General features: G+C 46.9%; 1 pseudogene; it reads left to right on the top strand.

Annotated features, from left to right (window-relative positions):
* Positions 1-15,167: 15,167 nt before the first annotated feature.
* On the top strand, positions 15,168-16,708 carry LOC148182516 (syncytin-A-like; annotated as a pseudogene).
* Positions 16,709-17,144: the final 436 nt, after the last annotated feature.

Raw genomic sequence — 17,144 nt, 5'->3', positions numbered from 1 at the left:
ACCCCTCCCTGCAAGCCCCGACTGAAGATGCAAACAGGCCGGACAATAAGTGGAAGCCCAGCCGAGATATCTGTCGACTCCACACCGGACTTGGATACTTCACTCTGAGAGCCCAAACCGAAAATGAAATCAAGGAACACTCAGAACTTCTTTACATATGAGGAGACTCTGCCCGGACGTCTATTTGACTCTATTCTCCAACGCCAGGAAATCAATTCATCCAACAATCAAGGACCCTTGGTGAATGGTGCCTGCCTGGAATTTGGCCTCAGGACACAAAATCCCTATAAAAACCCCAGACAGTCTACCCTCCTTCGTGGATTTGGGAACACCTATACCTTTGGGTATAGACCCCTGTCCACCCAGCGCTGCGCTGTTTATTTTATTGTGGTTTTTCCTCATTGTTTATTTTTTTTATAAAAATTGTTTTATAATAAATTGTTCTTTTATTTAACCCAAATTTGCCTTTGCATTTATAACAACCCCCTCCCTCCGAATTATTATAATTCTAAAATCAAGGGACTCTCAGGCAGAGATCAGAGGATAGGAACAACAGTTCTTTACTAGTATTTATAACAAGGCAAACAAAGAACAATAACTACAGCATTCGCAAGAAAACAGAACCAGGGACCCCGTGACAGCTTTCTCGGCTGAGACGGGAAGGGATGGAGGAGAGGCTTTGTTTTCACAAACCCCCTCGGGCGGGCAGTGCCGGTGCTCCTGCAGGGCTCTGAGGAACACTCAGCTGGAACAGCAGGGATGAGCTGAGATCCTGGGCCGGTGGATGAGGTGTATCAGCAGCTCCGCGGCGGTGCCTGGCACTGCCACACGTCCCGGCAGGACAGGGGGTGCGAGGCCACCAGCGAAGAGGGGAGAAAGAGAAGAAGCAGCAGCTCCGTCTGGGTGATGGCGAAATTCCCTTCTCTCCACCGCAGCAGCTCCGCGACCCAGAAAATGTCTTTCCCCGAAGCTGAAGAAAAACCAGCCAAAAACTGTCCCCACCCCCTTTCTCCCCTGGGCTCAGCCACTCTTTGTCTTTTGTCGAGCACTCACTAAGTACCTACAGTTAGGTTGTCTCCGCAGCTAATGGGTAAAAATTCCACAGGCAGGCCAGAACAGCAAAAAAAAAAAAGGACACCTAACCCTCAACAATGAGTTCAAAGAAATATTTGAATATGTATCATCATTGTTGTCCTGGGGTGAGTGTGATGTTAAATTGTATCCCCATTCATACACCTAGCCCAGAAATAGGTTTAATATCCTTAAAACTTCATCTAAGAGTAAAAGTGAGTGGAGAAGAAGCACCGAGTCTGTTATCAGAGACTGTACTTGCTCCCCCCACATCCTGGGACAGAGTTTGAGTACAGCACAGACAGACAACAAGGGGCAGAACCCATTGCCCTTCCAACTAGCTGAAGCAAAGAGGTCTTCCTGGACTGTTTTCTTTCCCTTTTCCTTTAAACGGATCAAACCTGCTCTGGACTGAGGACTCGCAGGAGCACCGTGAGCTTGCACCCGGTGGACTACCGGGCAGTAGCATTTTCCACCACCAGAGGGATTGATAACAGAGTGAACACCCACAGGAAAGAGACCCTCTGAATTTTGTCATCCCTTCAGAGCAGTGAGAGGTTTTGTAATTTGATATTGTTCATTCTTGTGCTGGGTAGTGCTGTGCCTGTTAAATAAACAATTTTTTTCCACTTCTCTCAGAGAAATCTCTTCGCGAACTGGTTGGGGAGGGTGGGATAAAGGGGCCAAGTAGGTTTGCTTCCCAGGGGGGGCCCCATTGAAGGTTTTCTCCCAAATTTGCCCTAAACCAGGACAAATGCATTTATTGGCACCCAGCGCGTGGCACGAGAGAGCGAAAAAACCCTGTACTGATTGTACTGAATGGCAACTACTCTGTATTGGAATAAGATAAAGCAGTCCCTAGCCATCCAGCCATGCTGTTTGAATTAATAATGTCTTTTGGGGTGCAGGCCTTCATACGTTTCTGGTTGCTAGGCTTTTTTGAGGTTTTAATAGGTTTATTCAGTTCTATTAAAATTGTTAGTATTTCATCTGTTTGGTATGCTCCTGGTTCTCCCCCATTTACTGCTTTGGTTGGTTCCATTTGTCTGTTATGTAAACCCCTCCCAGTTTTCCTGAATGTTCCCTGTCAATCACCTTTACCCTGCCCCATCTCCCCATCCATCATTGTAAACCCCACCTCTCCTTCCAGCTCCTTCCATGTATATCATCCCTTCCTCAACACGTTATTGGTTGTTATGTTATGTTCCCGCCTTCATTGTATCCCCATTGGTCCCTGACATTGTAACCTCCTCCCCTTACCCCTTCCTCCGTGAGCTCCCATTGGACCCTGGACTGTGCCCGCCCCTGAGATAAAACCCAGTGCACAGACATGCTCAGCGCTCTGTTCGGTCGTGAATTCTCCCAGCCCAGATCCTTGTGCTCATCCCCGCTCCCGAATAAACCTCTTCCTGGGAAGTACAGCTCAGTGAGTCTCCTCCTTCCTTTTGCCACCACCCACGACGCCTGATTTGGCATAGCCCAGCACGATTCGGTGCTCTGAAGGTTCTGCAGTAGGATCGCCTTTCCCCTGCAGTTCCCCACTCCTGGCGACTGCCCGTGCCGGAGTGGCACTGTAGAGCTAGCCCAGAGCTCTGGTGCGGCCAAGAGCAGTGTCATTAATACCTTTATGGTCCCTTGGTTTATTTTCTTATCCAGAAATAGACCCGGTATTGTCCCTAACACATAGCTTTTACAGTAAAGGGGCACAGATTAGAACAGCTATTGGGCTGGGCCTAGTGATAATGATTTGTAAGAAGTTTATTCAGGTGCTGGAGTCTGTTCCAGGTGATATAAATAAACCCTACCTGCAGTCCATGTTTCCAAGTGTTCTCTCCAGCCTCTGTTCCAGGTTCTGAGACGGTCCGGATCCGGGCCCCTGCCGAGCTGTTCCTCGTTACTCCTGTCCGGCCGCGCCCGGGGTCGGGGATGCCCCGGCGACCGGAGCCGCCGGCCAGGTTTTGCACGTGTTCTTTCCAGCCTCTATTCCAGGTTCCAAAGCATACTGATTCTGAGTTCCATGCCAAACCGTTCGTTGTTGCTCCTATTGGAAACTTCCAGACGCAGCAGCCGGGGTTAGAGACTTTCCAGCATGACGGCCGGAGTTGGAGACCTCCCGATACGGCAGCCCGACACGGCAGCCGGGGTTCAAGACCTCCCAACACAGCAGCGTAGTCGGAGGCTTCCTGGCTCGGCAGCCAGAGTTCGAGATTTCCTGGCACGGTGATCGGAGTCGAAGGCTTCCCGGCACAGTGGAGTTAAGAGACTTCCCAACATGGCGACCGGAGACTTCCCGAAACGGCGGCCGGGGAGGAGGATTTCCCAAGGTGGCGATCGGGGCTTATGCAAATCAGCTACCGAAAAACACCACCTCAGATAAAAAACCCGATCTATGGAGCATTGGAACACTAAATAAAGAAACTGAGAACGATGCCCTAAGGTCGGGATCAAGGGACACTACCCACCAACTCCGCTTTCCTCGCCATGACCGGGAAGAGACTCGCTAGGGATGACACCCCTGGACTTTCGAGCCAAAAGGGGACTCCGGGTTTACCCGCGAGGACGGAGATCCCGGCTTTGCCTACATTGCACTCCGCAGGAAGAGCCGCATTCCTCCTCCTCCGAGCCGCTTCAGGGAGCAGCGGCGGTGTGTGCGCGACCTGTCGGGCCCGCCACCCCAAGCTGATTCCAATAAAGGCTTTAAAACAGGAGAGGAAGGTCTCCTGGCCCTGTTTTTATCACAGGTTTAAAGGATTCATGGGTATGGTTATGCACCCAGTTTGTTAGAGGAGGAGCAGGGGATGAGGCTTTTCAGCTTTTCCTTCTTCTCCTCTGAATCTGTTACATCACTATTGGAGAGTGTTCAGTTCCCCCTGAATGTTAAAGAGACCATCTTTCTGGCATTTAATTAGGCAAGTTTCCTCTATACAGGCTTCAGCGTCTCTAGAATGAGGGCTGAGATTTCTTGAGGGACTGACAAGACCCCTGAACCAGGCGTGGAAAATCCTGGCGTGGAGAATGGGAGGATATGGGCCAAATTCTGAAGCAATTTTCTGACCCTATAGTTTGGGACTTTCCACATGAACAAATTCAGAATCCAGCTGAGGTGGGGAAATACCTGAAAGAGAAGTGTCATGATGATTCCGAGGAAAAAAAGATCATTGCAGTAAGCTGGGCCCTAGCATATGCTTATTGTACATTGCTGGATACTATAGGGCAGCAAACAGGAGAAAGGGGACAGGGAGATAAATCAACAGTTACCCCAGTTACTCAAGCTGCAGCCAACCTCCCAGTTACAAAGCTGGTAGCTAAACTAGACAGCAAGCCTCAACCAATGGCTGTTGCTACTAGCACGAGAAGTGGAAAGTGCACAGACAAAACCGATCGACCAGTGGATGATGATGATGATGATGCAGGAGAAGGACCCTCAAAGCCTCCTGACATAAAATCAAGAGTCAAAGCAACTGGCACAAGATCAGACACTAATATTGAGTCCTTTTCCCTGAAAGACCTTCGTGGCCTAAGGAAGGACTACACTCGATGACCTGATGAATCTATAATTAGTTGGTTAGTCCATCTGTGGGACGCCGCAGGTGAAGCTACAGTTCTGGATGGCACTGAAGCGAGGCATCTGGGATCCCTGTCACATGATCCGGTTATCGACCAGGGGATGATGAGGGGGGCTAACCCCCATAGTCTCTGGGCACGGGTCCTGGAAAGTGCAGCTCAAATATATCTGTGTGTAGATGATCTCTACATGCAGGAAACACAGTGGAAAACCATCAAACAAGGAATCCAATGCCTGAGAGAAATGGCAGTAGCGAAGACTGTCTTTTCAGATGACATACCAACTAAAAATCCAGACTTGGTGCCATGTACATCCGTGATGTGGAGAAAATTGGTACGACTTGGGCAACAAGAATATGTGTCTGCTTTAGCAATGGTGAAGCGGGATGAAAGGGAGGAGACCGTGCTGGATATGGCGAAGAAGCTCCGAGCACATGCAGATGCCATGCATGACCCCACACATGCAAGAATGGCAGCTGTGGAAACACGTCTGCAGAAATTAGAAGATAAGATAGAGGAGAATCACAAGAAACTTAGAGATGAGATTAAAGAGGACCTTCTCCAATCTCAGCAGTATAGATCAGAGGTCTTGGCACTCAACGCAGATGTTCCCAAGATCGGAAGAGAAGGTATACCCCATAAGCTGAGCTGTGGTTCTTCCTTCTTGATTGTGAAGAAAACATGAGGAGATGGGATGGGAAATCTGCTGCAGCTCTGGCACAACGGGTGCATGAATTGAAGGAAGAGAAGAGTCACAAAAGGAAGTTCCACCAAAAGGGAAGCAGCTCCAGTTGCCTGTAGCCAAACTGCCAGGTATGATGATGATGACATGTCCGATCCCCTTGAAGGAACCTCCAAGACATATAGCCAAGGAAAGAAGGATAACCAGGCTCAGAGGGGCCCTGCCTCTAGCCATGTAGAGGGTAGGGAAAATCGTTTTTTGGACTGTGTGGATTCATGGGCCTGGCACTTCTGAACCACAAGAATATAAGGCTTTGCTTGATACTGGTGTGCAGTGCACATTAATCCCATCAAGACATGTAGGGGCAGAATCTGTTTCTATTGCTGGCATGACAGGGGGATCACAGGATTTTACCTTGGTGGAAGCAGATGTGAGCCTGACTGGAAATGAATGGAAGAAGCACCCTATTGTGACAGGCCCAGAGGCCCCATGCATTTTGGGCATAGACTACCTGGAGTGGGTATTTCAAAGACCCAAAAGGACTCAGGTGGGCATTTGGGATAGCTGCTGTGGAGACAGAGGGTGTCCAGCAACTGAACACCTTGCCTGGACTGTCTGAGAATCCATCTACAGTAGGACTCCTGAAAGTGGAAGAACAGCAAGTACCAATTGCCACCTCGACCGTGCACTGCCGACAGTATAGGACAAATCGAGATGCCGTGATCCCCATCCACAAGATGATCCGAGAGCTGGAGAGCCAAGGGGTGGTCAGCAAAACCCACTCACCCTTCAACAGCCCCATCTGGCCTGTGTGTAAATCTGAAGGAGAATGGAGATTGACTGTGGACTATCATGCATTGAATGAAGTGACTCCACCTCTGAGCGCTGCCGTGCTGGACATGCTGGAGCTCCAGTACAAGCTGGAGTCCAAGGCAGCGAAGTGGTACGCCACTATTGACATTGCCAATGCATTTTTCTCCATTCCCCTGGCAGCAGAATGCAGGCCTCAGTTTGCCTTCACGTGAAGGGGAGTGCAGTACACCTAGAACCGACTGCCCCAGGGGTGGAAGCACAGCCCCACCATCTGCCATGGACTGATCCAGGCTGCCCTGGAAAAGGGTGAGGCTCCAGAACATCTACGGTACATTGATGACATCATTGTGTGGGGGAGCACGGCAATGGAAGTATTTGAGAAAGGAGAGAAAATCATCCAGATTCTGCTAGAAGCCGGCTTTGCCATCAAGAAGAACAAAGTCAAAGGACCTGCTCAAGAGATCCAGTTCCTGGGAGTAAAGTGGCAAGATGGACGGCGTCAGATTCCCACTGAGGTCGTCAATAAGATCACAGCAATGTCTCCACCCACCAGCAAGAAGGGAACACAAGCTTTCTTAGGTGCCATAGGGTTTTGGAGAATGCATATTCCTGAATACAGTCAGATTGTCAGCCCTCTTTACCTGGTCACTTGGAAGAAGAATAATTTCCATTGGGGCCCTGAGCAGCAACAAGCCTTTGCTCAGATCAAGCAGGAGATTGCTCATGCCGTAGCCCTTGGTCCAGTCAGGACAGGACCAGATGTGAAGAACGTGCTCTACTCTGCAGCCAGGAGCCATGGTCTGTCCTGGAGCCTTTGGCAGAAGGTGTCTGGTGAGACTCAAGGCCGACCATTACAAATTTGGAGTTGAAGCTACAGAGGGTCCGAAGCCAATTACACCCCAACAGAAAAAGAAATTTTAGCAGCCTATGAAGGAGTCCAAGCTGCCTCAGAGGTGATTGGCACAGAAGCACAACTCCTCCTGGCACCCCGACTACCGGTGCTAGGATGGATGTTCAAAGGAAAGGTTCCCTCCACCCATCATGCCACCAGTGCCACATGGAGCAAGTGGATTGCTCTTATCACGCAGCGCGCCTGTATTGGTAAACTGAACCGCCCTGGGATTTTGAAAATAATTAAAAACTGGCCTGAAGGTGAAAGTTTTGGGCTCATAGATGAAGAACAAGAGGAAGTGACATGGGCTGAAGAAGCTCCACCATATAACCAGCTGCCAGCAGAAGAAACACCCTACGCTCTGTTCACTGATGGTTCCTGTCGCATCATAGGGATGAACCGGAAGTGGAAAGCAGCCGTATGGAGCCCCACATGACAGGTCGCAGAGGCCACTGAAGGAAAAGGTGGATCAAGTCAACTTGCGGAACTCAAAGCTGTTCAACTGGCTTTGGATATTGCTGAAAGAGAGAGGTGGCCAAAGCTCTACCTCTACACTGATTCATGGATGGTAGCCAATGCTCTGTGGGGATGGCTGGAAAGGTGGAAAAGAGCCAATTGACAGCATAAGGGAAAACCAATCTGGGCTTCTGATGAGTGGAAAGACATCGCTACCAGGGTAGGGAGACTACCAGTCTGCCACGTAGATGCCCATGTCCCCAAGAATAGAGCTAATGAGAAACACCAAAATAGTAAGCAGGTAGATCAGGCTGCAAAGATAGAGGTGTCAAAGATAGAATTGGATTTGGAACATAAGGGAGAGTTGTTCCTAGCCCGATGGGCTCATGATGCCTCAGGTCATCAGGGGACAGATGCCACCTATAAATGGGCATGAGACCGAGGGGTGGATTTAACCATGGACAGCATTTCTCAAGTTATTCATGACTGTGAGACATGTGCTGCGATCAAGCAGGCCAAGCAGTTGAAGCCGCTATGGTACAGTGGGCGGTGGTCCAGATACAAGTATGGGGAGGCCTGGCAGATTGATTACATCACACTGCCCCAAACCCGGCAAGCGCTACATGCTCACAATGGTAGAAGACACCACTGGATGGTTGGAAACCTACCCTGTGCCTCATGCTACAGCCCATAACACCATCCTAGGACGTGAAAAGCAGGTCCTTTGGAGGCATAGCACCCCTGAGAGGATTGAGTCAGACAATGGGACTCAATTCAAGAACAGCCTTATAAACACCTGGGCTAGGGAACATGGCACTGAGTGGGTGTACCATATCCCTTATCATGCACCCGCTGCGGGGAAAGTGGAGAGGTACAATGGACTGTTAAAAACCACCTTAAAAGCTGGGAGCAACATCTAGCAAAGGCCACCTGGTTAGTCAACACCAGAGGTTCCACCAACAGAACAGGTCCTGCCCAGTTTGAGTCTTTGCGTGTAGTAGATGAAAACAAAGTCCCAGTGGTACATGTCAGAGGTCTGTTAGGGAAGACAGTTTGGGTCAATTCTACCTCAAGTACAGACAAACCCATTTGTGGGGTTGTCTTTGCTCAAGGACCAGGTTGCACATGGTGGATAATGCAGAGAGATGGAATAACACAATGTTCACCTCAGAGAGACCTGATCATTGGGTAAAAGGTTACTGCCATTTATAGAGGAATGGCTAGCTAGCAAAGGTCATGTTCCCATGCAGCAGTTATCTGGGAAAGAATTAGACAATAGAGTACAGTCAGTGTGAGATGTTGCAAAGTCAGGAAGACCTTAGTGATAACTGTTAACTGAGAACAGGACGCTGTGATCAGAAGAATGTGAATTCAGCATAGATGAGCGATCACAGGAATGTGGAATTAGATGGAGTTGACCTTAAATGAAATATCCAATAATGAGCTTGCTTTTGCACTATGTATGAGCCTAATTACTGATGCTATATAAGTGGTTTTAGAGTTACCAATAAATGAGACTTGCTGATCATTCATATTGAGTGCTGCATTTCTCCTGCCGAACTCATCAAATGGCACCCGAACAGCAGGGACCTTTGGGACCCTAGGGACCTGTAGATGCTAACTCTGAAACAGAGAGCATGTGAAACTGCAGGCCACATAGCTTTCTCAGTCTTGCCTGAGAAAGTAGCCTGGGAATTCATAAGGAGGATTTAAAACAATCCTCAGACACAAAAAACAGCCTTGCAGGTGCTGTTTGTCTGTTCCTTGTTTTCTTTGCAGGAGAAGGTCGGGGGGTGGTGTGCCCCACTGACCAATGATGGTGATGTAGTAGTTTGCTAACCAATAAGAGTTTCCTTTCTATACTTTTCACTTACCAGTCTATAAAAAAGACCTAAAGTAATAAACAGAGAAATTCTCCTGATCGACTCCCTAGAGAGTCTGTGTCGTTCATCTCGCCACTCCTAATAGAGCGACATCTGGTGACCACCGACGTGATGTGCATCTGCTGAACCCCTGAGGGTCAGTGCAGCCAGAGAACAACGAACCAGCCGCTTCCCTGCAGAGGGGTAAGTGAGAACCTCCCGGGCTCTCCTAGAGGGAGCTGGTATTTAAACCAACGGGATAGTGGAGCCCTGCCAGTGAGCAGGCTTGGAACGGCTTATCTTGACGAAGCAGACCTTAAAGTCCCGGGTCTAAGCCACTGCGTCTGCACCACTGCATTCGCAAGCCATCAAGATAGAGAGTTCCCACAATGGAGAACTGCATTTCAACCAATGAACAGCTTGTCTACTCTGTGTGGCAGGACGCCTTGCCACGCATGGGACTCAGTATTTCTGAAGAAGCTATGCATGCTTTGTTCCAGTGGGTAAAAACGCAAGGTTTTACTTGACTCTTGATAATGCTTTCAACCTCGACATTTGGCTGTCAGTGGGAGACCACTTATGGTCTCAGTTAGCTGCGGGAGATACCGACGTGTGCAGCGTGGCAGCCACCTGGGGTGCGCTCTTTAAAGCATTGGAACGGTGCCAGTCTGGGGACAGTGAGGCCGAGATAGAAGACTTGGATGCCAGGGGTGCCTCTTCTGTACACGATGAGAGACTGGGAGATGAGACCGTAGACGAGCGGCACAGCGCTCCCTCGGCTCTGCCCGAACCCTTGGAGGACTTTAGCTGCGAGCGGAAACAGTCTGTGAGCCAGAAATCTCCCTCTCCAAGAGAGTCTGGGTGCCCGTCACCCGCGGAGCTGGGCGTGCGGGCTTTACCAACAGAGAAGCGGCAGGGGAACAAAGATCGCCCGTCCCCGCCCGCACCTTCTCCGGCGGCGCGAGCACCGCCGCGAGCAGCCACAGGGTGCCCTTTGCTGTCGATGGGGTCCTTCGGGTCCCCTGTGCCCTCTGTGCCCCTTTCTTCTGTGCCACAAGAGACAGCGCGGACACCCCCCCTGAAGCCTGCCGGCGCGGCAAGGGGAGCAGCAGCCCCCCCGCTCCCAAAAGCGGGGCCCGCGCATGCACGAACCTCTCTGGGACACCCATTGCTGCTTCCCTCATTGGGGGTGTCCTCTCCAGCCTGTGCACCGCCCCTGCACCACCCCATGATGGCAGCGACACCGCCCATCACAGCAGAGGCGGGCGGGGACTTGTCCCTCCGTGCCCAGCCCAGCACGGGGGAGCACACAAATACACAAACAAAGCTGCTGCCCGTGCTGGCCATTGCAACCTTGTTGCCACGGCAACCACCGCTGGAAACAGCAGCAGCCAAGCAAGAACCCAACGAACAACAGCAGCCTGATCTTGACAAAACTACCATCTCTACTCTACAAGCAACTTCCCTAGTTACTACACTGATTGCAGAGAGTTGAGAAACTTTTAACCACAACCATGAGAACTCTACAAGCCCCTCAATCATATCTGAGGGGAAAATCCAATGGTCAACAAACAAACAAACAAACAAAAAAAAAGGATCAAAGCATTGTGAATTAAATTGCATTGTTAATTAATCTGTAAAAAATTTATAGATTTTGCATAGTAGAATTGAGTAGAGTTTCACTGAGTCTAGATATGAGTGTTCTTAAAGTGACTTTGTCACTTTAGTGTTCTTCTAAACTACCTATCGGCAAGTTAGACTGTCAGTTTGAACAGACTAATGATGTTTTATTTGCTGTGTGTGTTAGTTCACTGAACTAGTTGTATTAGAGTCAACCATCAAATCCTTGCAAAGAAAACAACCCTTAAACATCAAGAACATAAGCCAACATTCTAAATCAGTATCCATTCCAATTTCTGTTAAAAGAAACCTCTTGTGCTGTGTTTGTTCTCTTTCCTGCAAGGGCCCAGCAGGACATTACAAACACTGCGCTTTTTAATTTTTTTAACAAAAGGGGTGAATTGTGGATGCTAACTCTGAAACAGAGAGCATGTGAAACTGCAGGCCACATAGCTTTCTCAGTCTTGCCTGAGAAAGTAGCCTGGGAATTCATAAGGAGGATTTAAAACAATCCTCAGACACAAAAAACAGCCTTGCAGGTGCTGTTTGTCTGTTCCTTGTTTTCTTTGCAGGAGAAGGTCGGGGGGTGGTGTGCCCCACTGACCAATGATGGTGATGTAGTAGTTTGCTAACCAATAAGAGTTTCCTTTCTATACTTTTCACTTACCAGTCTATAAAAAAGACCTAAAGTAATAAACAGAGAAATTCTCCTGATCGACTCCCTAGAGAGTCTGTGTCGTTCATCTCACCGTTCCTAATAGAGCGACAGGGACCCTTGGAACCTTTGGGACCTTTGGAACCTTTGGGACCTTAAAAAGGAGTCAGAGTCAGCCAAGGGAGTTGGCGACAGGGGACAGGTCCTCTGCAGCAAGGCGAAACGCAACAGCTGTGCCGCGTTCCAGGCAACCTCACAGGAGAGTCCTGATCACACAGCAATGGTGCCGCGCCCCAGGCAACCTCAGAAGAGAGTCCTGGCCATAACTTGCTGCCGAAACCTTGTAGGGGCTGCAACAGTGCGCTGACAGTAAGATGGAAATGCAAGCAGCATATGATTTATTTACCTGCTTTTTAGAAAAGCGACAGGTTAAAGACTTTGATTTGCGCTAGGAGCTTCCTGGACTTCTTGCTTATGGGTATGCTCAGGGTTGTTTTCAAAATCCCCATACAGTCCATGAATTAAGTGAGTGGCGAAAATTTGGAGATAAATTGTGGGAAGCTGTTTTTAATGATGATAAAACTGCTATAAAATTGGGAAAACTGTGGTGGACAGTTCATAATGCTCTCTTGCAGTATCAGGCTGAACAGGCAGCTGCCACAAAGGCACCTGCAGCTATGTCAAAAAATAGATTATTAGAGAGAGTTAATGAGTGTCCATTGCCACCCGCCACGAATACAGTAATTTTGACTCCCCTCACGCAGTCACTAACCCCTGCTGCAGCTGCTAATCCTTTTCTGCCATCTCAAATTCCTTCACCTACTAACCTTGATTCTGGAATGGAGCCTTCGGCACCGTTACCATCCTCCCCTATGGGAAATAAATCTGTCCCTGGGGTAGGGCGTGAGTTAGGTGAGGCTATTGCATGAGAAAGAAGGGAGACATGGGCTACATTGGCATGGAATATTTTGCAAGAGGGAGATCAGGAAATAGCAGACGTTGTATTGGAAGTAGCATGTCCCGTAACCTTTACACCAATTCAAAGATTAGTGCAAGCTGCATTTGACCAGATAAAAGAGCCAGGAGGTATTCCGTCTTATATGGGTATTAAACAAGGGCGAGATGAGCCATTTGGAACATTTATTGATAAAGTGGCTACAGCTATAGAGCGGGCAGGTGTTCCTGAATATATGAGAGGAGCATTATTAAAACAATGTGCATTACAGAATTGTAATCCAGCAACCAGGTCAGTTTTAAATTCTGTAAATGCTAACTGGACTATTGAAGAGGCATTAGAAAGGATGTCTAATATACCGGCAATGTTAGTCCAGGCAATTAAAGAACTAGGGCAAGGGTTAGAGAAGCAGGCTGCATCTACTTGGAGTCAGGTTTTAGCAGTTCTTGCACCCCTACAAGCGGCTACAATCAATAACGGCAGGATTCCGGCCTCCCGACTCAAATGTTTTCGCTGTGGCAACCTTGGACATATTCGGAAGGAATGTTCCGTACCATCTGTTTTGTGCAGTCAGTGCTGGTCTAATACCCACACCGATAGTATTTGCCGCCGGCGATCAGGAAACGGGAAGGTCAGCGCGAAAAGCCGCCACGCCACGACACAAATAGCAGCTGCCGGAACATCAGTGCAACTTCCCTCCAGCCTGCCACAGCAGGGAGCCTCGGCTTGGACCTGGCAGCCTCAGTGACTGTGGATTTATTGACATCCCAGCCCTACAAGATTCCCACGGGAATTATTGGACCAGTGATAATAAATGGAAAAGCTATGGGTTCAATAGTGTTGGGACATTCATCTGCTAGTGTAATGGGACTGTTTATTTTACCTGGAGTAATTGATGTGGACTATTCTGGTGAAATATGTATCATGGCATATACACTGGCACCACCAGCCAGAATTGATAAAGGACAGCGAATTGCACAATTGGTGCCACTAAGCTTTATGTAGATAATGTTTTACAACCACTGCAGGTTCAGTGGCCTACAACTATTATTTATCATTATATGGACGATATTCTTTTTGCTCAGTCACAACCTTTTGCAGATAAACAAGTTACTTCAGAATGGACTGGTTGTTGCACCTGAGAAAATACAGCAGTCATCCTCATAGAAATATCTTGGGTGGACTTTAACTGAGCAGTATGTTACCCCTCAGAAACTGTCATTAAACATGTCACTTCATACTCTTCATGATGCTCAGCGATTGCTGGGAGATTTACAATGGCTTAAACCTGTTGTGGGTATTCCTAATGAGCTTTTACAATCTTTACGACCTTTGTTAAAAGGTACCAATCCTACAGTACCTATACAGGTCACCAGTGAACAACAAGAAGCTCTTAATAAAATAATGGACTGTATCCAGACAGGTGTTGTTCATAGGCAAGATCCAGACTTGGACATTAAACTTACTGTATGGTTTGGACCTCAACATCTCATCGGTGCCTTAACACAGCAGCAAAAGAAAACAGGGGAGATATGAGTATTAGAGTGGTTGTTGCATGTTCACTGATGCTGGAAAGAAATCTCGTACAGCTGCTGCTACATGGCAAGATTCACAAGGACAATGGAATCATCATATTATTCCAGCTCAAAAGGAGGACACATTACAAACTCTGGAATTAGTTGCTGTTGTTTGGGTTTTGGTGCAGTTTAAGGGTCCTGTTAATGTGGTAACTGATTCTTTATATGTTGCAGGAGTGAGTGAACGTATTGAAAATGCAGACATAAAGGAAGTAAAAAAACTTTGTTTATATGAACTGTTTTTGCAGCTTCAAAGAGCAATAAAGTTGAGGACTGCTGCCTTTGCTATTATCCATATTCGTAGCCACAAATGGGATGTGGGTTTAGGAGAAAGAAATGCTAGGGCAAACCGATTGGTTTATAAAGATCCAAAAACAGGTCTGTGGGGAAGTCCTAGCAAGGTACTCTATTGAGGACGTGGTTATCTTTGTGTGTCTACCCCCACAGGGCCTGTCTGGGTGCCGAGCCGATGGACTAAACCTGCTGATCCCGGTGATTTACCTTCAGCTGATCCAGAAAATTTAGCAGATACTTCTTGCTCTCTACCATCAACATAGAGACGGGATCTGATGAACTCTCACATACAAATTTTGTGTACAGTACCAAATTGTGAATGTTATCCTTTTGTATGTTACTTTTGTGAAGTGTGTAAAGAAAAGTGGTGGATACATTCTAAGTGGGGTCAATCCCCAAGAGGGATTTGTACAGAGTGTTACAACTTTGAAAGAAATTTGACTGAGATTGCATTACAGGAAGGTGTGCAAACAGGACAATTTGAAAAAGGATCTGATAGATGGTGGGAGATTTTTGCTTTTGGAATAAATCTAGAAAATTATTGTTATCATCCTAATACCCCTTTACCGTATATTATTGAAATAACCACAATACGTTGTCGTAAGACACTTACACAAGTCAGGTGTGATATTCCAGGGGTAAAAAATAAAAATTGGGAGCAATTCTTAAAACAGCAGTCTCGAGAAAAAGGATCTTTCCCTGAAAGTTGTCCCTGCTGCCGAGAAGATGGAACACCCCGTGGTTCGAAGCAACCGAATCGATGGGCGAGGCAGAGGGGTAAAAGAAAAAGGAAGCAAGATCTCACATGGGATCCAGCCAAGATGCTGGCTGAACTGCCACAATCCTTTTAAAGTCCTTAAAGGACTATCTCTGATCAAGTTGTTGTGGTTTACCATGATAAAGGGAAATGAAGGGGTTTTGATTGACATGGATGAAAGACAAAATATGTGGATGACATGGGCTAATCAAACTGGACAGGATAATTTTTGCCTTTCAATGGCTACCCCTTCAGATCCTTTTCGAACTTTTTCGGTGGGCACACCTTTAGATGATTCACTCAATGCCACAATGTTTAAAAACTGGACAAAGAATTGGAAAACACCCAAGGAAGCAAACAAAACATTATGTGAAATTCCATCAGGTAAATTCATGATCAATATCTGTGACACAGGTTTAATTCCAGCAAATCCCATTGGTGCTCAAAATTGCCACATTGCTACAGGTTTAAATGTTACTGGGTCAGAACCACAAGAGTTAAGACTGTTAGGTTCAGCCCCTAGCAATTATTGTTTAACTTTTGTCAATTGGGCTAAGAACAACCATGCAAAAAAGTCTCATGGGCCAAAAGGTACAAATATTTCTCCACAAAATTTGTTGTATTTGCAAGATAATGATGCATACTGTGGCAATTAGTCTCACAAAGTAAATTCTAGCAGTACACCTCTACAATTACCACCTGGTATTTTTCTAATTTGTGGAGATCATGCATGGCAAGGACTGCCAGCAAACATTTATGGAGAGCCTTGTTATTTTGGAAAATTGACATTGTTTGCACCCACTATACAGCAACTATTAGGAGCCAATAGAACCAGATACGAACAAAGAGAAGTGTGTTTCAATTGGGACCAGAATGCAAAGATCAGGTTGAACTTTGGGAACGTCCTACAGTGATTGTGTCATCTATTTTTACACCTGGAGTATCTAGTGCTCAAGCCTTAATACAGTTATGACAACTGGCATGTTAGACTGGAAAACAGTTTAATATTACATCAAAGGTTTTGTCTGATTTGCTTTTAGATATGAGGAGTGTTAGGCATGCTGTATTGCAGAATAGAGCTGCTATTGATTTTTTGCTATTAGCACAGGGCCATGGCTGTGAAGATTTTGATGGGATGTGTTGCATGAATCTTTCTGACCATTCAGTGTCTATTCATGCTCGTCTTCAACAACTACAGAACAATATGAAAAAATTAACCATAGAAACAAATCCATTAGAGGAATGGTTTCAATCCCTAAGTCTCACAGGATGGTTAAAAACTTTGGCACAAATGGCAATTATTGTTATATTGATCATTGTGATTGTGTTACTGTTTATTCCTTGCATATTGCAATGCTTGCAAAACATGGTAAAGAAGGCTACTTCTACAGTTTTGTTAGTACAAAAAGAAAACAGGGGAATTATAGAGGAATGGCTAGCTAGCAAAGGTCATGTTCCCATGCAGCAGTTATCTGGGAAAGAATTAGACAATAGAGTACAGTCAGTGTGAGATGTTGCAAAGTCAGGAAGACCTTAGTGATAACTGTTAACTGAGAACAGGACGCTGTGATCAGAAGAATGTGAATTCAGCATAGATGAGCGATCACAGGAATGTGGAATTAGATGGAGTTGACCTTAAATGAAATATCCAATAATGAGCTTGCTTTTGCACTATGTATGAGCCTAATTATTGATGCTATATAAGTGGTTTTAGAGTTACCAATAGATGAGACTTGCTGATCATTCATATTGAGTGCTGCATTTCCCCTGCCGAACTCATCAGCCATTATCTGTACATTAAACCATGCAGACATGAAATACAAGGAAATGTGTAAGTGTTGAAGGTATGAGCAAGTGAAAGATGGTGTTTTGAGTGAGTAAAATGAGTGGGGAATCCTGCAGCTCTGCAGCGTGGGGCCTGGATTCAGTAGCTTGGTGTGGGACGT

The sequence above is a fragment of the Pseudopodoces humilis genome, chromosome 28 (assembly GCF_049639895.1).
Source record: "Pseudopodoces humilis isolate 2021_Gansu_Grassland_sample_001 chromosome 28, ASM4963989v1, whole genome shotgun sequence".
Classification (NCBI taxonomy): domain Eukaryota; kingdom Metazoa; phylum Chordata; class Aves; order Passeriformes; family Paridae; genus Pseudopodoces; species Pseudopodoces humilis.
This window is presented reverse-complemented; position numbering and strand designations above follow the sequence as displayed.